Here is a 22,704-nt window from a genome sequence, read left to right on the forward strand (position 1 = left end):
TTTGAGGATTTTGACTTATGAGTAAAAAATGATTTTCCAGAAAGATAGAAAGACACAACCAGCAGCAGGATATGAACTTGCCTATATGACTGCTCTTTACCATACCATACTTGACATCATAACTTTTCATTTTTTTCTAATTTGATTACATATTTAGTTCTAACTTTAGTTATTTTGTAATTTTGGAGCTTATTCCTTGCTGGCTCCCTGACATCTTCCAAGTCCAATATAATTATTATTGATAAGATCCCTAAATTCTACATCTCTGTAATGTACAAAACGCTTCTCTGATCAGGCCACTTTTGAGCTTTATGAAGTTTCCTTTATATTCTTGGAAGTATGATACATACTTAGTCCCTACTATATGACTTTCAGTCCAAGAATGTGTTTCAATCATCTCTGAATTCTTTGAAACACTTTATTCAAATATTTGCATGTAATACATACTTAATAAATATTTGTTGAGTGTAATGTGACTATGTGACTGTGTCTTTGTTTTTTGCTGCTACCACAGATTACCTGAAACTGAGTAATTTATACAGAGCAGAAATTTATTTCTCAGAGTTCTGGAGGCTGGAAAGCTTAAGATCAAGGTGACAGGATGTTTGGTATAAGGGCCTAGTCTCTGCTTCCAAGATGGTGCCTTTAATGCAGCATCCTTCAGGGGTGAGGAATGCTATTCCTCATATGGCATAAGAGCTCAAGAACAAAGACCTAAAAGGGGCCAAGCCCTCTATTTTAGAAAGGCATTAATCCCACACATGAGGGCAGAGCTGTTATGGCCAAATAACATCTTAAATGGTCCTACCATTGCCTGTGACAATATCAGTTAAATTTTCAACATGAGTTTTGGAAGAGACAAACATTCAAAGCACAGCAGATTGTAAGGAATGGAAAAATTCTGAAACCTGTGTCTAAGGTTCATTAACATCCAAGGCCATTTCTATAACAGCAAAGAAAGGTAAGGTGATTTGCCAAAATCTCTCTAGTCTTTCAATATAAACATTCCCATCAGTGTAGACAGTGCCATGTTTTCACATTGTTGCTAAGTTGCAACCACACTTTCTTTGAAATACCTCTCATATGGCTATCTCTTATATGTATCTTTTTTTTTGGGGGGGGAGGAAGGCAGGAAGGAAGGGAAGAAGGACGGTAGGGAGGAAGGAAGGGATGAAGGAAGGAAGGAAGGGAGGAAGCGGGGAGGGAGGGAGGGAGGGAGGGAAGGGAAGAAAGGAAATCAAGCAATGAAAGAGACATTGCCAACCTGGATCTAGAGGTTTACAAGTTGATTTCTTTTTTTTTGAGAGAAGGAAAGAAAAAAAAAATAAGTAAAGGAGAGGAAGAAAGAGGAAGAGAAAGAGGGAGAGTAAATGGAAATATTGCTTTATTTTGAAAAAAATTGGGTATTAATAATGGCCAATCAATGTTTTATTTAAACTAATGGGTAGGTGTGATGTGGTATTGACAAGAATGTATATTTTGTGTGTTTGAAGTGGAGAGCTCTATAAATATTTATTAAGTTTACTTGTTCTGGATCTGAGTTCGAGTCCTTGATATCCTTATTAATTTTCTGTCTCACTGAATCTAAGTCTCCTATCTGGGTGTTAGGATCATTAGCTCTTGTTGTTGCATTGATCCTTTTACCACTATATCTTTGTTGCTTTAAAATCTATTTTATCCGATACAAGAATTGCAACTCCTGCTTTTTATTTATTTATTATTTATTTTTGCTCTCCATTTGGTTGGTAAATCTTTCTCCATCCCTTTGTTTTGAGTCTTTGTGTATCCTTGCATGTGAAACAGGTCTGGATGTAACATGCCGTTGGGTTTTGGCTGTGTCTTTTGATTGGGAATTTAGTCAATTTAAATTTAGGGTTACTGCCATTTGATGTTGACTGGCTGTTTTATCCATTTGTTGGTGTAAATTCTTCTTTATGTTGGTGCTCTTTACTTTTTGGTGTATTTTTAGAAAGGCTAATATTGGTTGTTTCTTTCTGTGTGTAATGCTTCTTTCAGAAGCTCTTGTAAAGCAGGCCTGGTGGTAATAAAATCTCTGAGTTCTTGCTTGTTCATAAAAGATTTTATTTTTCCTTCAGTTGTGAAGCTTAGTTTGGCTGGATATGAAATTCTGGGCTGAAGGTTCTGTTCTTTGAGGATGTTGAATATTGGCCCCCACTCTCTTCTGGCCTGTAGAGTTTCTGCCGAGAGATCTGCTGTAAGTCTGATAGGCTTGCCTTTGTGGGTTATCCGACCTTTCTCTCTGGCTGCCCTTAGTATCCTCTCCTTCGTTTCAACCCTGGTGAATCTAACGATTATGTGCCTTGGGGTTGGTCTTCTTGAGGAATATCTTTGTGGTGTTCTCTGTATTACCTGGGGTTGAATGTTGACCTGCTTTGCTAGTTTAGGAAAATTTTCCTGAATAATATCCTGAAGGGTATTTTCCAGCTTGGATTCATTCTCTCCGTCGCATTCAGGTACACCTATCAAACGTAAATTTGGTCTTTTCACATAGTCCCACATTTCTTGGAGACTTTGCTCATTCCTTTTTATCCTTTTTTCTCTAATCTTTTCTTCACGTTTTATTTCATTAAGTTGGACTTTGACCTCTGATATCCCTTCTTCTGCTTGAACAATTCGAGTGTTTAAACCTGTGCATACTTCTGGGAGTTCCTGTATTGTATTCTTCAGTTCCATTAATTCACTCATACTCCTCTCTAAGTTGTCTATTCTCAATAGGATTTCATCAAACCTTTTTTCAAAGTTCCTAGTTTCTTTACGTTGGGCTACAACATGTTCTTTTAACTCACCGAAGTTTGTTATTATCCATTCCTTGAAGAGTGATTCTGTCATCAGGAGGCGCTCGTTCTCCATCAAGCCTTGTTCCATTGTTGATGTGGAACTGTGATCATCTTTAGAGAGAGAGGTGTTCTGACTTTGAGTATTCTCAGCTTTTTTACGCTGGTTTCTTCCCGTCATTGTAAATTTATCCTCCTGTCGTCTTTGAAATTACCAACTTTCAGATTAGGTCTCTTGAGTGGACGTCCAGGTGGTTAGTTCCCAGGGCCAGAGCAGCGGCGTTAAAACTGATGGTGCTTTTCTGCCCACTCTTTTTTTTTTTTAAACACTACTCCTATTGCCATTGTCCTGGTCCAGGTTGTCCTGATGACATTTGTCTTCACATAAGAAGGCAGAAAAAATTCTATACATATATATGTATATGTTACACATATATATAATATCTAAAACCATAAATGTTATTGAGTTACTTATATTAATATATGTCATATGATTATACTTATATGTTATATATTTTTACATTTTAATATATGGTGAGGAATTACAAATGGAGATATTAGCCAGCTTTTTTGCTGTTGTCTTGGTGATCACTACCTCCAGAGTAAATCGTCTTCACAGCCTCTGGGGAACATTTATTTGTCCCAGAGAAAACAGGGGAAAACAAGAAGGCAATAGGTTTTTAAAATATTTATAATAGAAGACTTAGTCCTGAAAGCCAATGAGCTTTTGATTTGGGAATTGCCCAGTTTTTTTAAAAAGAAGCATTTTGAGCACTAAAAGATTGGCACTGAATGTAAAAAGCAAAAACCCTGAAGAACTTGGTCTGTAAAGTTTATACCATAGAGATAAGAGTAGTATTTAACAATAAAAGGGTGAGTTTTTCTACCCCTACCAGGAGAGGTCTTGGTTGCTATACCAAGGGCAGACAAGAAAAGAGCTAGGAAGGAGCCTTACTCTATCTACTTCTCCCCAGAGTTCAAAGCAGAATGAAGTTCCAGGGGCTAAGTGAGGTGGAGATTAGGAGGAGCCTCAAGCACCCCCAGTGTGATACCAGAGAACAACGGACAGCCACTCTACCCCAAAGAGAGGTATATATGTGACTGAAAGGAGGCTAGCAGACCCTAGAATCCTGACAGTTGGAAAAAGGAGGGGGTTGTTTATAGTCTTCACAATCAGGAGTTCTGTGAGGTCGAGGTCTTTTAACATAGGACAAAGACATAGAGGCAGGCAACCAAAAAACTATGTGGAATTCCTCTCTCAGCAGATGCCAGTGGAAGATCAAGGACAAATGAAGAGCAAATATCCCCTTCGTGTAATTACGTAATTTTAGCACAAACTCCAGAAACTCAGATGTAACTTAAGGAAAAGTGTATAGAAATAAATCCTGATTGAGGATTTTAAAATCTTAAAAAATGAGCTCCCTTAAAAATCAATATGATTAATTTTTTTACCATTTTGTAGAAAAAGACAATATAGAGGGTAAAATGAGAGGAAAGGAATACTAATTTCTGTATTTATCTATAATATATAATATACTTAAGCATATAGTTATAAGTTATTACATAGTATAATTATATAATCATATATAATATATACTTAATTCATATTAATATAGTAATTATATACTTAAATATTTTAATATTTAAAAATTCCCATATGTATGAAAATTAAGACATACATGTTCTCAATATCAAAAATTATAATTTGAGACCAAGAGACTAAATGTAGTATGATATATCTACACACACACAGACACACACACACAGACACACACACACACTCTGTTGGTAGCAATTCACTTTATCCTGGAAAGGTGATATTAAATAGATGATGCAGCTTACACTTGATGGTATCTTAGAATCAAGAAGCCATGGTAGACATGTAGACATTATCAAACTCACTGACATGTAGACATTCTTGGAGAGGCAGAATGGCATATAATGCAGGGGTGAGACTTGAGAATCCCAACTACACCAGTTTTGAGCTGTCTAGGGCAAGTTTTGTAACCTTTCTGGAACTAATAATAAAATTCCAAACTTCTAGAGCTGATGGAAAGGTTAAATAAATTAATGCCCATAAAGAACCTAGTTATGCACCTACCTCATAGTAAGCAGGAAATAAACATTAGTTGTTATCATTTGTCAACATTTTAACGCATAATGTTTGCTTTTCTTTGTTACACTTCTGAATGTTATTTATAAATATATATGATCTATTATATGACAAAGAAACTCTTGGATTTTAAAGTTAGTCTTCAATTTACACATAATCATCTCTATAACATGGAAAAAATTCTAAAACAAATTCTAAACTCATTCTTAGTTTTAAAATGGTTAAATAAACTTAATTCAAACTGCTATATGTAATTGAGATCAAGAGTCTGTGAAAAAGCCAAGTGAGAGAAAATAGGAGGTTCCAAATGGTGCTTGATAAACATTCATTCAGTACCACAAATACTTATACAGGGGAAAAGATAAATGATTTAATTGGGCAACAGTTATTGTTAAAGGAAAATAAAGTGGAAAAAACTGAAATATTTAGGTATCTATCAAGAAGTAATGAAAGCCAGCTGTGGAAAAAGATGCTGTAAGAGACAATTTCTGTATTACAAAGGAAATAGCTGTACAATGTCAAGAAAGGTGACATCTCTCCCTTCTTGTGGTGGAGAGATGGAATGCAAGGAAACCCACCACAAGAGTCGTGGTCACAAAAGCAGTATCCACATATAAACTGAGCATCTTCTTACTGTGCTGTGGTTTGAAGATTCTGCTTTATCACTGTTATCACCTTGGAGAGATCAGCAGGTGGAAGCAGAAATCAGCCAGGGGTGGATTGCAAAGAAAATAGAACTAATGATTAGCATAAGTGTTATGTTAATGTGTTTCTTAAAAATTTGATGATGAAGAAATGTAAGGCATTATCCTAGCAAGAAAAGAAGCTGAGCTAAAGAAAGAATGGTTGTTTGGATCACTTGTTTTTAACTTCTGTAATGTCTTGAGCACATGCACAGCCAGAAGAAAAATGATGGGTCAAAACCAGAAGAACAGGGGATACCAGAGGAAGCCATATTGGGCACAGATTGAAGGCTAAGACTTAAAAAGGGGTAGAAATGTTGCCTCTGGGATAATAGGAAGTAGATAAAAATAGGTTCACGTCTAGAAGTCTGATGATGGCAAGGAAGCTAAACTCAGGGAGTTTGTGCCTAACAATCTTTTTTCTTAGAGAAGCAACTGCTAGATCTCTGAAAGTGAAGTGAGGGAAAATATGCTGAAAGAAAATGTTAATAAATACCAGTGTTTTGTTTGCTCCTTTGAAAACACTGCTTTACTTTCTATAATGAGATAATTAAAGTCTTATCTCAAGAAACCTTGTTAAATATGACTATGGAAAACTCAAGATATAAACTTCTAGATAGAGTCTACCTAAAGCAGGACTGATACCCTGCTTACATAGCTTTGTCTGGGGCTCAATAATTGCTTTTGATAACATTTTCTTTAAGCAATTTGGGGGTTGATACTAGGTATCGACCTTATAATTTATTTGAATAAAGTATTCTGGTACTTCATGAATATCCTTACAAAAAAATCAAAGAAATAAGAAAATATTAGGGCCTTTCCCTAGTACAAAAAAAAAAAAAGTTAAGCCTAGGAAAAAATTGATGTGTCCCTCCAGCTTTATTAGAAACCCAAACCACTGATTATTAGGTCTGGTGTGTACTGCTTGGTTGCCTTGAACAAATGAGCCATGGACACAATTATAAAAGAAAGACCTCAGACTAGACACACTATCATTTAGAAAGAATTAAGATAGCCATATTTTATGCTAACTATCAGTTCATCTACCTCCTCCCTGGTGTCACTTCCCTCTAGAGGCTACTTAATCTCATTGAGACAAGACAGCCTGCCTAATTGATACAGAAAACCTTTTGATCTTATATCAAACAGGAATTAGACTAAGAGAAGCATACAGCAGGCAAGATGTCTGTCTTCCAAAGAATTAATACTGCAGGAAGGAAAGTAGGAAAGCAGTAATATCTTACTTTGGAATTCCATAAACTAGGTTTACTTAAATAAGGATTGAAAAGTAATAAGTCCATCCCACTGAATGAATAGGGTTTGTTTGTTCTTAGTGATAAAACACAAAGAGTAGTGCAGCTATGAAATCTTTCAAAATTATCAATTTTCAGATAAGTGTTATAATAGTGATTGAAAGTACAATAGAAGTATAATAAATGCGAGAACACCTGCCTTGTAGCCCTTAACTGTAAAAGACTGGTGTTTGTCACCATCAACCTTTACTGCTATGATATACTACCCCTACTAAAGGATTTTCTTGGAAGAAAATAAATTTCTAGGAAGAGACTTGTGATTTAAATAGCATACAGTGTGCTTTGTGTAGAAATTATTTAGCAACAAGTGTGAGAAACAGGCTTTGTAATGACCAGAATATCTGTGAATATACTTGTGTGCCTGTGAAGTTATCAGATCATTATTTATACATCAAGAAAATCATAGACATGTATGTTCTCTATTCTAATGCAAAAGGTAAATTAATAATTATTTCAGTTACAGTTTACATACTTAATATAATGGTGGCTTGGAAAACTAGTCCAAGAGTATGATCATATGAGTGAGATTAAATACATTTTGGTATTCAGGGAGAAAATATTAGGAAGAATACAGTGTTTTCTTTTTAGATACAGATGATTTGAAAAATAACATGCTCTCTAATTTAGTGATTCTGCCAATTGGATCACAGCCTTGATATAAATGTAAAAAACTTATGATATCTGATATTTGGAAAAGTATATCCTCCTATTAACTGGCATTTTAAAAGTCTGGAAACTATGAAGAAATACTACAAAAACAGTGTCAGAAAGGAATTACGGCAGAATAAAATAACATAGATACTTATAGACAGGATCTATAATGGTGAATAACCAAATCAACAACAATTAATATTGATTTGAAAGAGTCTGGTAAAAAATGATGGCTGTCTGATTAGAATAGAGTATATGAGTGTCTTCAGAATAAATTCTGATCCTCTTGGGATTTTTCTTCTAGTAATTCACAAGTCTTTAAACTACTCACTACTCAATTGTCCATTTCTTTCTTCTCATTTAAAATTTATACTGGATCTTTATTCTACCATCTTAAAGGCACCAGGGCTGTTGTTTAGTGAACTCCTATGAGAACCACTTCCACCTTTCTAAATGAATGCAAAACCTGGTTTTGATTTTCCTCCACATCTTCATTCTTCATCATCACCTCTGATAATTTCAAAATTCATGCTAGGGAGCCATGAGATACCTCAACTATATAGTCCCATAATCTTGCTATCTGTATTCCTCCAACCCCACCCTATTTGAGTCATGCACCAGCAAAATCATTCACTGAATTTAATCATTACCAGTGCTAAGAATATTCCTTCTCCACACGACCCCAGTTCTACCACTGCACCTCTCCATCTTCCCACCTCCCACCTTGCTTTCTGCTCACCAACTTCAATAAACACTAAAACCCTCATAGTTTAATGCATTCATTAACTTTCTATAAAATGGGACCCTCTTCTAGTTTCTTCTTTTCAGCCCCTTTTATCATCCTTTCTAACACTAAGTCTCCAGTTCTCATTACCCACGGTGTCAGTGGATAAACTTATATCATACATACTCTAATTCATCTGCTTTTGCTGACAAGCATTGCTGGAGAAAACCTGGGATTGCCCTGGCTTACTATAACGTACTTACACTAGTTTCCACTGTGCTGGAAATGCTAACAGCAATCCTCTGATTCATTGCTGGGAACATTCTCTCCGACAGCTCTACAAACATCATTCGTGCTCACTTACCTCAAAGCCTTTTGTATGTTCCCTGTACCATTCATCCAAAGACTTCATAAAACAATCAACTATAAACAGGTCTCATCTACCCTCCCCTCCTCTTCACCTCAATATACAGCTGTTCCTTCACTTAACTCTCTCCATTTCCATCTGCTGCAAAGGCACTATTACCACCATTTACCTAACCCCCAATCCTATATTGTTAACCTTGAGATCGCTCCTGAAGTCCAATGCCACATTAAAAGTTTCTTATAACATGTCCCAGTGCTTAGTCTAGAGCTGGCGTATGGTTGACACCCAGTAGATATTTATCATATGAATGAATAAACAAATGAATCTATATCTGAATGTGCTACTTTCAATAGGATTCTAAAAAAGTAGAGTTACTGGAAAAGAAAGAAAAAGAATCATCAAAGAGAAAGAATGTTTTCTTTTGTTGTGGAAAGCAGCTTTCCACTCCTTCTACTCCAGCTGCTACTGTTATCTTCAAATCTAGTATTGGAGCAGTCTAGTGATTTTTTTTAACTGAGGTTTTTTTTAGGGTTGTTTGGAATATGGAATTGGACATACATAAGATTAATCTAGCTGAAATAAAAGCAACCTGATTGCATACGCAATGTTTTAAAGGGCAATAGTTAAATATATATTACTTAACTACACAGTATATCTAAAGTTATATCCTTATAAAAGCAGAAGGTGTGTGAAATCACCCCCAAACCATCCTGATTATGAGCATCCTTTTTGCTACGTTCAGATTCTTATAGTCTGGTAACCCACTGTGCTTTCTTCATTCTTCAAGTGTATTGGAAGTTTATGACAGTGTAAAAATGGTCACTTACCACATTGTTCTATATGCTTTCCCACATGCTGTTTCTGTTACATATACTATTTAAAATTTCTTATGATCTCATTTAAAATATGTTTATACATTTTAAATTCTGTTTTTCTGATTTCTTCATCTATGATGTTTTTGCCCCTCAAATGTGGATAAATTCCAGGAAGCCCAGAAACAACATCTAACCATATCTGAGAAGGGGAAGGAGAAGCATGGCAAATAAACATCTTCCAGTGTCAGGTTAGGAAGATACTCCCTCTTTCAATGTGTTCAACAAATGGGTTTAATAATGCACATTTCAGTATAAAACAGTTCACAACAGAAATATTTGCTACTCAGCCCAGTTATCCTGGGAATTACACAACATGGACCATTTTCAATAACTCTTTTCATTATAAGGATTTCCTCCTGCTCAAGCAAGAGAGATGTACAAACCAGTTTTGTCTAGAAATGTAATATGTTGAGATACAGATAGATTGAAGAAAAATTAAAACACAAATATTTTCATCACTTTGGTTTGGTGTTATAGTCTTTTTCAAAGTAATTTAACTTTAAAACTTTCCAACAGAATATAAAGTTGCTTTTTATAACTTGTAAAAGTAGATTTATTTTAAAGACATAATAAAGTACTGGCAGACCAAAACAAAAGATGAAGACATATATTTAGGAGACCTGTTGGTTTCTTTTAATTCTGTAGCTTAAAGATCTTGAAGTGCCTTCTGAATAGCAAAAAATAACACTATGTTTAATATAATTTAATATTTGCTTAATTTTACAGTCTAATATAATAACCCACTTAGATTCTATAGATACTGTTACTTAATAAAACCATTCACTTATGTAAACCTCTTCAAACATTCTGAATGAATCTAAGTATAATGTCATTCATTTAATCATTCATTCATTTATTCGGCAAACAGGTATAGAATGTGTGGAGTAAATTATGAGTTAATTCTCCAAGGAGTTTTTCAAATAATACAAAGAAATAATGTATATTTACATTTCACTATAACTTATAATAATCATCACAAAACAGATGTTATAAAAATGCATAGGACTGTAGAGATCTGTGATAATTATTTCCTTAGGGTGACAATTTAGTGCATAGAATTGCGTGTTTTACAAGGCTGCCTGAATGAAAATCACACAAAGCACTGCCCTTATTCATGGTTTTAGGCTTTGAGTTCTCAGAATTTTTTACCATGTTTGCCTAATTCTTGGGAAGGAAAAATTAAAGGCGCATTTACTTACTGAGCATGTATTGTAAGACACTAAGCTGGGCACTAGTCACATATATTAAAAATAAATAGAGCATGTATGGTCTCTTCACTTGAGGAATTCCTAATCTAATAGAAGAAAGAAAAAAAATGTTTCCACTGAACATGTCTTTCATTGTTCCTACATTCTCACAATCATTGGAGTTGAACTTTATTAGGCACCAAAACAACTGCATTATTTTATCAATGCCCCTTAGGAGTAGCAAGCAAGACAATTGCTTATGGTCAATTTTTCGGTTAGCCCATGATTGTTGATAAGAGAGTCACCGTTTTTTAAAGAAACAGACATTGCTGGTACAACCCACACATGGGTTAAAAGTGCTGGGATAGCATTTCTGATCAACTTGAGAAACAAGCAGTCTTTGATGAAGAGTCTCTGATCTCTAAAAGTAGGGTCTGCTTGAAAGAGCAAAATTCTACCCAGGAAGTGAGAACTGTGAAAGATTTGCTTATAAGGACTCTTCCTGGTGACATGACAAGTCTTTCCCCTCCAGAACTCTAACTCTGTGAATGAGAGTAGAAACAGCAGAAGGAAGAGAGAAGAGAGAGAGTGAATGCAGAACAGACTAGTGTATGAGAGGGGATGTATAGAAAAAAGTAAGAAAAGACAGAACTTATGGGTGGGAGGGAGGGAGAAAAGGAAGAAAAGAAAGGGAAAAAGGAAAATAAGGAAGAAAAAGACTGAACATATAACACTAGCAGCAAGGGTTCAAAGGATGTGGTGACTGTACCAGTTGGACTCAGTGCTATGCAGTAAATCCTGTGCCAGGTGCACAGGAACATGAACAGTAAAACTCTAAAAAGTGACAGCTGTTTTTTTCTGGAAGAATATTAGCAATAATCATAACTAACATGTACTTTCTACATGCCAATCCTGTAAATGCTTACATGGATTAACTCAATAAATCATCAGGACATAGCTACTCCAGAGGCTAGGAAGTACTGCTTGAGCTCAGAAGTTTGAGGCTGCAATCAATGGTGAGCTGACTGCACCACTGCACTCCAGCCTAGGTGACAGAACAAGACCCTGTCTAAAAATTAAAAAAAACCAGCGAGTCGTATTCATTATCAACTATCTTATCAATTCAGATAAAGAAACTGAGACTCAGGGAAGTTAAGCAACTTACCCAAGTTCACAAAGCTAACAAGTGACAGAGCCTGGATTTGAACCAACATAGTCTGGTCCCAGTGTCCCTAGTCTTAGGCACTATGCTACTCCTCTCATCAAGCATGCAAGAAAATGAAGCAATAAGCTGATGGATTGAGTCTTGAATCTAGCCACCTCCAGCTTTCAAACTGTATCTCTCTATGAGGAAAGACAAATGTTTCAAACAAAACTCACATTTGTTACACACGCATTCCAGTTTAGGAGATAATTACAATTAATTGAATATACTTGCTCTGTAGTCTTAATCATTTTATATTTAATTTTATCTTTGGTGTATGAGACAAATTATCCTTAAGTAAAAGTTTAACAATCCCAGCTGAAGGCTGCTAGTAGGAAATCGTTTGGAAATAAAATACCTAAATTTCAGAAGATTATACTAAAGTATTATAGATAGTTATTCTTAACTAGTAAACTGTAACTTTGCCAAGGACAGGCCAGTTGCAAGCCTGGGTAACAGTAGGTAGATGGATATATGTGTCTGAAATTCTAAGAGGATATCTGAATGGAGATATAAATTTTGGAGAGTCAATATGCAAATAATACTTAAAGTCATGGAACTAGATGAGGTTACCCAGAGAGAGTGGAGAGGGGAAGATGAGGTCTGAACACTAAGCCCCAGAATACAACAGACTAGAGGTTGGGAAGAGGAAGATGTAACCAACAAGGAGAGTGAATAGGAGTGGCTGTGAGGGAGGTCGAGAAGAAGCAAGAGAGTGAAGTCCTGGGGACAATGAAGGCAGCAGTTCAAGGAGGGTGAGCTCAGGAGTTTGAGACCAGCCTGGGCAACATGGAGATACCGTCTCTACAAAAAATACAAAGAACAAAAATTAGCTAAGTGTAGTGGTACATGCCTGTGGTCCCAGCTACTTGGGAGAGTGAGGTGGGAAGATCACTTGAGCCCAGGAGACAGAGGTTGCAGTAAGCAGAGATCATCCCACTGTACTCCAGCCTGGGTGACAGAGAAAAACCATGTCTCAAAAAAAAAAAAAAAGAAGAGGGTGGGTGGGTGGGTGGGTTGGGTGGCTCTGATTTGCAAAATTCAGTCTCAGACTTGCTCAGCTTCAGTGTCAGACAGATGTTTTGCAGAAGTCATGGGAAGGACTCTAACAGAGTTAGGGCCAACCCCATGGGAGCATCACCAGCCTCTAGTGCCTGGTCAGAATAGGACTGCATTAGGTAAAGTCTTTTCCAGGTTGGCCTAAAACAGCTGGAATCAGAGAAGGCCTGACACTGACTAGCAATTGAATAGAAAAGCCAAAGGTGAAGGCTAACAGTGAGAAGAGGCCATAAGTTTGAAAAGAGTTACTAAGTCAGCAAGTGGGAAGCAGTGTAGGCAGGTAGGGAAAAGGAGAGTGAAATAGGTAGGGTTTGTGGTTAGGGGTGAGACAATGAATCCTAGAAGGATGATGGAAACCTATTTTTATGTGCACAGCACAGGGAAAGGCTTGATAACTTCCATGGGAATAAATGAGCTTGTAAAGGAACAATTCAACTGCTGATTGTTAAGTCTTAGAAGATACCTCCAAATGTCAGGCAAGACCAGGAGAAAAAGCTGGCAATGCAAGACAAAAGAACACTGAATCAAGAAGTGGCAGAAGTTGTTTGTCATGATAGCTAAGAAAGAAGAGAATTTTGAGAAAATATTGAAAACTAGTATTAGAAGTGCTGAGCCTAACAACTAAGAAAATCTGCATCTGACTGTATCAGTGATGGTGTTGGAAAGAACAATTTCATGAAAGAGACAAAGGAGCAAACATCCCTTGAAGGTGAAGGAACCTGGGACTGTAAAATGAATGTCCGCATCTGGAATGTCCACCCCAGAGCTTCTATCGGGTAGGCAGCACTGACGACATAATTTGCATGACCCAGTACAAAATGAAAATGTGGGACACCGAATTCAAAAATTATTAAGATGGCAAAGCAGAAATTATACCAAGCCTAGGGCCTGTGCTACACTGAAGGACCCATGAAGCTGGCCCCACAGACAGGAAAGAAGAAAAGTAGAATGTCATCTGGAAACAGCAGTGAATTTATCCAGGATGGTAGGTCTGGGTGTTATTTTAAGGCAGAGATAGGCAAAGATAAAAAGCTCTCTACTCACTGTGCCACTAGATATTTTTATTCGGCTGTCATCTCAAATTCAAAACATTCATCAAGGCATCTTCTTTTGCCGTCTTTCTTTTATCTCTTGTGAGCTGCACCATTTTTTTTTAATACCTCAAACCCAAAACTAATAAGGGGTTTGGTCCTATGCTTCAGTTTCTTTGTCTGCAAAATGGAGATAATTGGGTTTAAATGCACAAATTACGTAAAGTGCTTAGAGGTATCCTGGCAGGCTGTATACATGTTCATTCTTCTCATTATTGTTTGTCTACTTAACCAAACCCTGTCAAATGTTTACGTCAAATTCCCTCTGGCAGACATTCTTTCTTTCCCCTTTTTCCTAGATTTTCACCCGGGGTCTTTTCACCACTTGTAGGATCCTGAAGGTTGGCTTCTCAGACTCCCACCTCCTGCACCTGTGACTGCCAAGTCATCTTTTTTTGCGAAGCTTTTGTCTTATCACTGCCCCAAGAGCTACCCTTTCTGCTTGAAGATCTTAAATCAATTGTGTTTTCTGCCTAATAATCAGGTTTAAGTTTCCCTGCCTGGATTTCATGGCTCTTTTTGAAATATAGACCCAGGTGGGTCAGAGTGATTTAGCTTCCTGAGTTTCCCATCCACCACTCTCTATGCTTCTTTTGAGGGCGGTCATGATGGTGCAACCCAAAGATGGAGACTAAGGGTGTTGGAACAATAAAAATGAAGATTTTTACCAGCCATGCCTAAGAGTTCATCCTCAAAGGAGATAATATGGAATCCATGCTAAGAAAACAGATAAGTAACCAGTCACAGTGGCTCATGCCTGTAATCCCAGTACTTTGGGAGGCCGAGGTGGGCAGATCACAAGGTCAAGAAATCGAGACCATCCTGGCCAATATGGTGAAACCCTGTCTCTACTAAAAATAAAAAAAATTAGCTGGGCATGGTGGTGCATGCTTGTAATCCCAGCTACTCAGAGGCTGAGGCAGGAGAATCATTTGAACTGGGAGGCGGAGGTTGGAGTGAACTGAGATGGCACCACTGCATTCCAGGCTGGTGACACAGCGAGACTTTGTCTCCAAAAAAAAAAAAAAAACAACAACCACCAATAAGTAAGATGTGGCCTAGAAGTGTGTACCAGGTGACTTCTGAGGTGGAAAATTTTCTGATGGCACCTGTGTTTCTGATATATCTTTCATTCAACCTATACTTACTGTTTGAGGATGGTGGACTAGGACTCAGATATAAAGTCCTCAGCCCCTCCTACCTTTGAGTCCATCATCCTTTATAGTCCCATGTATATAGTCCTATATACATTTTTATAGCCTCTCTTAGTAGGAGTCAGTGGAGAAGAAAAGCACAGGAACTATGTGGTCAAGGTACCTGATGGCCTATGGATAAGGATAAGAAAGCTGTGAGAAAAATGGCTGACAAGGTGACATTTGCATATCAAAGGCCAAGAAGCCAAGGAACTGTGGAAATACCCATGGGAGGTTTAAAAAAAAAAGCATGGGGACGAGTGTGGTAGGTAGCTCCCCTCGAGTATTTTTAGAGAGAGAGTATGGGGTAGGAAATGCAATGTCATGCTAAGCCAAAAAGATAGGCAAGTGGTAGGGAAGAGATTGATATGGTGATTGTATTAGTCCGTTTTCACATTGCTACAAAAATACTACCCAAGACTGGGTAATTTATAAACAAAGGAATTTAATTGACTCACAGTTCCACATGGCTGGGGAAGCTTCAGGAAACTTACAATCTTGGCAGAAGGGGAAACGGACACCTTTTTCAAAAGGCAGCAGGAGAGAGAGCAAGCAAGAGCAGGGAAAACTGCCTTATAAACCCATAAAATCTTGTGAGAACTCACTATCACAAGAACAGCATGGGGGAAACCACCCCCATGATCCAAACACCTCCCTCTCTTGATACATGGGGATTACAATTCAAGGTGAGATTTGGGTGGGGACACAGAGCCAAAACATATCAGTGACAAACATGGGGACACTCAGCACTTCAAAAGAAATGGAAGAGGACATAGTGACTATGGAAGAGTAACCAATGAGGGACCTCTTGCAATAAGGCAGAAAATTATGGGGTTTTAAAGAAAAATACCAGCAAATATATGGGGTATAGATTTAAGGGACATTATGGGGTGGTCACCATGTCACATAGAAGCAGTAAGAAAAGGAAAAACAGAACTATGTGGAGGGAAAAGGGTAAGAAAAACAGCAAGGAACAGAATAAGGAGATTCAGCAGTACTGAGATAAGATCTGAACAAGACGCAGAGGTCTCCGATGAGAAAATCCACCCTCTCCTCCATTCCTCACATACCTAGAGTCAGCTATGGTTTTTGTCAAGGCCCGAGATAATCTCGGGTGTGCTGTTTCTTGGGTTGCTCTTCTACAATAAGTGGATGTTTCACTCCAGTTAAAAAGAAAGACATGTCCGTTAAAGGATAGTTGTCTCCCGAAAGAGAAAAAAATGGAAAATATGATTTTGTGAAAGGGATATTGACTGTACACAAATATTTATTTAACATCCATTACATGCAAAATGCATATAGCAGGCATTTATTTAATCCTCACACCAGCCTAATGTGGCAGATTATAGTACCCCTACTTTAGGGATAAGGGAAATTGGTGATCCAAAAGCTTAAGAACAGCCTAAGGTCATAATAAAGCCAGACTTTTATTCCATGACTGTCTGATCCTAACTGCCTATATTTCCCTTCCCTGAACATCTATAGCGGACCTTCAAACAATGCACATGGTCTGACGTTGTGGAAAATAAGAACACAGAGAGAACAGCTGTTCCTCTACTCACATTTTAATAATGGCTTTTAATCAATAATTGGAGAAATACGCTGGAACCTTTCAAAATCACAGTATATTGCCTTTGACCCTCCCACTCCCACCTTCGCACTGTCTCACTGGAGTCCAACTGGCACTGATGTTTTTAATAGTTTACAGATAAGCTTCATGACACCTTTGAAGAATTTCTGTGATAACCCAACATTTCTAATCTTGGATATCCTGGTTCTATGTATACTATTGTAATTTATTTATCACATTTTTATTAATGAGGGTTGATTAATTTATCACTTTTAGTTTTGGCCAAATAATTAAGCCTAGGTCCTACCTCCCCATCTCTAATGGAAACACTAGTGAATTTCCCTAATGTTTTTCTAGAAGTCTTCATTTCTATTCAGTCTTAAAAACCTACAGGGTTAAGTTAGAGAGAACTAATATAATCCGCATTTGAAATCCAGATACCTCTGTGGGCTGCAGACATCAGAGTCCTATCCTCCCACATTACTCTTGATTAGGAGGTTTATAAAAACAGTTCTAATTATGGCACCTGACATGTCACGCTGCTCAGAACTACAGTATTTTCAAGATGCAGCAGCTACAGAAATCATCCAGTCCAATCATCACATTTATTGATGAGGACCTTAAAGCCCAGAGGCTTAGTGTGTTGCCCAAGGTCATACAGGTAGTTTGTGGCCAACTCCAGTTTAAATTTCAGGTCTTTCAATATCCAGAATAGCAACCTCCATTATATCTTCGTATCTTCTCTTGTGAAGATAAAATTTTTTGTTATCTCTCTCCAGACTATTTTATAATATCTTTCTGAATGATAAGAAAACTCATTTAATAGGAATGGACACTGAAGGTCAGAAAAATTAAATGCCTGGTCAGCAAGGATGCAATGAATAGTAAGTACCGAGAGAGAAAGAACTGAGAATGAAAACACAAGTCTTCTGACTTAGAAATCAAGGATTCTATCTTTTAGGACATAGTCACATAGATATTAAGGTTATTGACAAATAAAATTAGCAATCCTTCCAAACTCTGGGCTCTATAGTATCTACCTCAAAGTCTAGTATTTTCTCTTTTTAAATAAAATATATTTAATTGGAATTTTGAGGCAACAGAGATATTTATCTAAACACATTTTCTTCAGCCAAGATTTTAGAAATTTGTCTTTCAAACAAATCTAGAAATGTACCTAAACACATTTTCTTTCAGACAAAAATGTTTTAAATGACTAATATCAGCAACAAGAGAAAAAACATACCAAATATACCCCAAGTAGCAGGATGACCTGGCTTTCCTGTTTAAGCAACGTGGAACACCAGTCATCAACTTTCAAATGTTATTCTAGTTATGTCATGGTGTTCCAGTCTGTTCTGTGCCTGCTTGGCTCAGCAACACTCCCAGAAGGGGACAAGAACCATTGCTGCATTCATTGACAACTTACTAGGGCCAGAGGGCACAACCAGGAGTTGGAGGATTGTTAAAGGGAAAACAAGGGTAATGTGGGAGGATAGGACTCTGATGTCTGCAACCCATCTGCTGGATGCTCAGGGGGGACTCTGGGTGGCTCAGTAAGATAGAAAGCAAATTGCCTCAAGGAGTTAGAGCAAAGGGGGATGTCTTCCAGCTGAGGGAATTTCAAAGGTTTTATGGAAGAGCTGAGCATTGCAAGGGTGATAGGACTTAGAGAAGAGGGCTAAAAAGGTAAAGAACTGTAGGTAGAGAAAACACATTGCTGAGGTCCTGTAATTGGCACATAGATCCTTAAACTTTATTAAAATACTTTGCTAAGATTATCTACAAAATTATTCTAATGTATTCTCTGAAGGAAATAGAAAGAAGTAGTCCCAAAGAAGAGGGTCTAAAGGATGTGAAGTCAACTTTTCTGTAGACAAACATTTATTAGACATAAAATGCTTGCCAGTTATTGTGCTAGGTACTGGGGATGCAAAGAGATGAGTAATTTTGAACAAATTTAAGACAAGGTTTAGCAATCAGAGCCTTGCTTCAATTTATGGTAAAATGTTTGATCCACAGACCTATGTCATGATATATTTTCTTCTAGGCATTCAAATAATTCTACAAAGAATTCCATTCTATGTTATTTTCAGAAAAAATCCAGAATAAGACAACATAAAATAGATTTACATGTGAATATAGATCATAACAGTATATAACTTCATTTAATAAGACAGATTGAATTGCATAATAGGATAGACACAGAAGGCCATTCATTCAGAAAGAATCGGGTTGCCTGGCTACGCAGCCATACCTCTAGCACTAAAGCTGCATCCCTCAGCTCCACAACCTCAGCATGTGCTTCCTTCACTTGTCCTTGCTGCCAGGCCATTCACAGAAGTTTCTCCCTGGGTGCCTTCTTTGTCCCTCCTTCTACCTCCAAGATCCCACTTTATCATCGTTCACTCCCACTGTATTATACCTTCGCTGCTCCAACTGAGTGATCTAGCATGTACGCACCTTTTAGCTCAACCAAAAGCAGCTATGGCAACACAATTTTTAGGCCATGTGTGCAGTTGAGATGCAAGTATTATCTCAGAAAAGAAATGTTAGAAGCCAGTGAAAATTACAGGTCACTGTCAATAGAAAGAAAATATAGGTATTTCAATGTGATTATCACATTCTTTTGTAAGTATATTTCCATATTTTTCTGATTACTCAGAATTCTAATATAGATGATGAAAGGATCTTAAGAACATGTTTCAAACATATAATGATATGCCAAGAACATACAGGTATTCACACACACACAGGAAAAAGAAGATATGGGTGTCTATCAAAAGGGAAAATTTTTGAAAGACGATGGCAATTATACAAATATGAACATAGTACTGACATGTTGCACAAGGGAAATTATAGAGTAGTAGAACCAATGGAAGCAGAATGTTCCAAAAGATAATAATGTTTTGGGTTTTTTTTCTGCTTAAATGTTATAAGCTACTAGCTTATATATATATTTTTCTCTCATGGCAGATATCAAAATCATTTCAAGTTTCACTGCCCATATGCAATCCAATAGATCACATGAAACAATAAAAAAAGAAAAATCCAGATCATTTCTAAATTGACAGAAATAATTTAAATAGAAGACTGAGCTTTAAAAATCACTTAAAGCTCAGAATTTTACAAAGCAAAAAGTTGATAATACAATTAACTTTTCCTAAGACATTTAGAAAACTTTCAATAATATAGTTTAAGGGAAAACCCAAGAAAATATCTTAGAAATGCCTGAGAAAGGGGAGAAGAATGCATTAAAATGCACTGCATTTATATTATCCTATTTCTGTTTAAATTATAGTTTTTCATAATTAATAAAGAACATTTACACAAACACACAAATCAGGTTAAAAAGTAGGGTAACTTGTTTCAAAGCTAAACTAGAAATGTGTAGTAGGTTATAGAAATATCTCATTTCTGAGTTTCTGAAAAATGTATTTTATAAACTCAAATAACCAATATAAATCAGAAGTGAATTAGACTTAGGTATACATCATGCAATTATTATTTTAAAATAAATTACTCATTTCCTTAACAAGGTTAAAAATTATAGACCAGAATTTAAAATTTTATGTTTGTTTAAGTGAAAACAAAACTTTACAGATATTTGATATACAAATGCTCACACATGAAACACATTCCTTATGTGACACTAATAAGTCTTTCAGTGTAAGTTACACCACCATATTTGGAAATAAGTCCATGAATTCTAATTTTTAAATACCTGTAAGATGATTTGCAACTTTAGAATATCTGATATGTGGTGTGAAAATACTGGTTGGAGTCATTATTCTAGAGTCCTATATATTCATTCTCATAAGACTCCTAAACAAAGAAGTTGGAATTTGGTTCACAGTTCATAAACTTTGAACAAATTTTGTTATGATAACCTGTTACCCACAACAGAAGTTATCCATAAACAAAAATAATCTGGTATTTACTAATTTTATACAATCAATTGTAAAACTTCCTTGGGTCTGAAGCTTTAACCAACTGGGATTTAATGTGAACCATAACCAGGAAGAGTGAACAATAATAAATTAACACAGAAGATAGCAATAACAGGAAAAAAGGACAGAGAGTTAACACTCAGTATTAACATATGTAATTAAAGTTTCATTGTTTTTTACATTGCCCACATCTTCTAGTAACCTAAATCATGGAATTTCTGATCTAACAATGGTTGTTGTCAAATTCAGAAATTAAAAATTCAACCCAGTGTGGAAAAGACACTTCTCTGTTAATTTCAAAGATATTTGTAGCTATTTTTTAAATAAATGATTTATTCAAATAAATTCTAGTCATGATGTGCTGGTTCCTATTTACTGGCGATTATTTCTGGATTATATAAACATGTTAATTACCAGCAAGTGAATCTTGTTTTAAAAAGTAAATAAGTGTGAACAAGTACCAAAATGGAGGATACCCATTTGTGTCTCTGGCTTAAAGTCTAATTAGTGATTTGTAGTCATCTAATATTTTATGTAAATATAAAATCTAATGATTTGCTTTCTTCAATTTATAAGGTATGTGAGATTATAAATAGCTTTACATATGCTCTTAACACAAAATGTATTTTATGAATTATCTTAAGCTTAAAGACATACAATTTTTCACCTTTATTTTTTAGAAAAAATGTATTATAATGCATTGCAAAATATGTGCTACTGGAAATGCATCAATTTTTATTTCCCTAGCCTCACCTCACATTGTAATATAGAATCAATTTTATAAAGGCAAAATTTTGATTTACTGTGAGATTAATAACATGGTTTTAAAGTCAAAAGATTTATAGAAGTAGTATTTCCAACTAAAACAGAATTTTGCAGGGTTTTAATTTTTCTACAAAGAACTGAAGTAAATAATTTTGTGAAAAGTTTTGCTTTTAGATGTTTTAAAGGGTTTCAAGTATTCTACAGATACAGATTTTGGAGAACACTAAATTCTTTCCAAAAAGACAGCTATTTCAAGTTTTCTTTTACTCCATTGTAGAAAGTTTTAAAGACTTTTTTTTTGTCCAAAATCTCATTTTCATCTAAAATAATTGTATTCAAGGGTTTCTCAGCAGGTAAAGTATACATTCTTACCAGGTTTCAAATTTCAGAATTCCAATAATGCATTTAAACTGAGCACCCCTCTTTGTGTGTATGTATCTACTATCTGCAGTTCTATTATTTGCACTACATTTTAGTCTTTTTAGCTCCTCTGAAATACGTTAGTGAACCCTCAGCAGTTACTGACCACTTAATAATTGTGAACCCGCCAGCCCCTTCAAGTAGATCGTTAACCATAAGAGTGCCTGATAATTTCCAAACCATATCCTCTAAAAGGAAAATATAGGGCTTTGTGAGGCCGAAAGGAAGCGAAGGAAAACAAAACAAATGTAGCTCATGCTGAAAGTGAAAAGTGCTTGGACAGATTAGTATTTCTTTTCTGCAAGGCATCCTGCCAAACTTTTTTTTTTTTAATAGAGAAGAGTTAATTTTTGGTCTGATTTTTCAGTTTCTTGTAAAGTATTGGTATTTTCCACCCCCATCGGCCCCTCATAATTATTGTTGGTTGTTTTCTGTTTTTCCCATCCGTCCACGTCACACAGTGAGGATAACCCCCACTTCACCCTGTCAAAACCCCAACTCTTGGAGACCCTGGGTTTGGAAACTCCGCCGACTCCCGACACGTCCCCACTCTCTCCCACTAACGCAGCTTATTTTAGTAGCGGGATCCCCCTACTCCAGTTTCAGTGAAAGCCGGAAATTTTCATTTAACTCCCCCGCCTCCGCCCCGCGCCCTTCTAGCCCCCGACGCGTAGACCGGAGCTGGGGAGCCTGGAGCTCAGAGCCCTGCCGGGGCTCGGCCGCCTCCCCTTTCTCCGGAAAGCT

At 36.5% G+C, this 22,704-nt stretch overlaps 1 long non-coding RNA gene across 2 annotated transcripts in view; it reads right to left on the reverse strand.

Annotated features, from left to right (window-relative positions):
- LOC144578366 (uncharacterized) overlaps positions 1 to 22,704 on the reverse strand; it is a 90,609-nt gene that overhangs the window by 63,455 nt on the left and 4,450 nt on the right. The window lies entirely within an intron of this gene.

This window comes from Callithrix jacchus, chromosome 11 (genome assembly GCF_049354715.1).
Source record: "Callithrix jacchus isolate 240 chromosome 11, calJac240_pri, whole genome shotgun sequence".
In the NCBI taxonomy this organism is placed as follows: domain Eukaryota; kingdom Metazoa; phylum Chordata; class Mammalia; order Primates; family Cebidae; genus Callithrix; species Callithrix jacchus.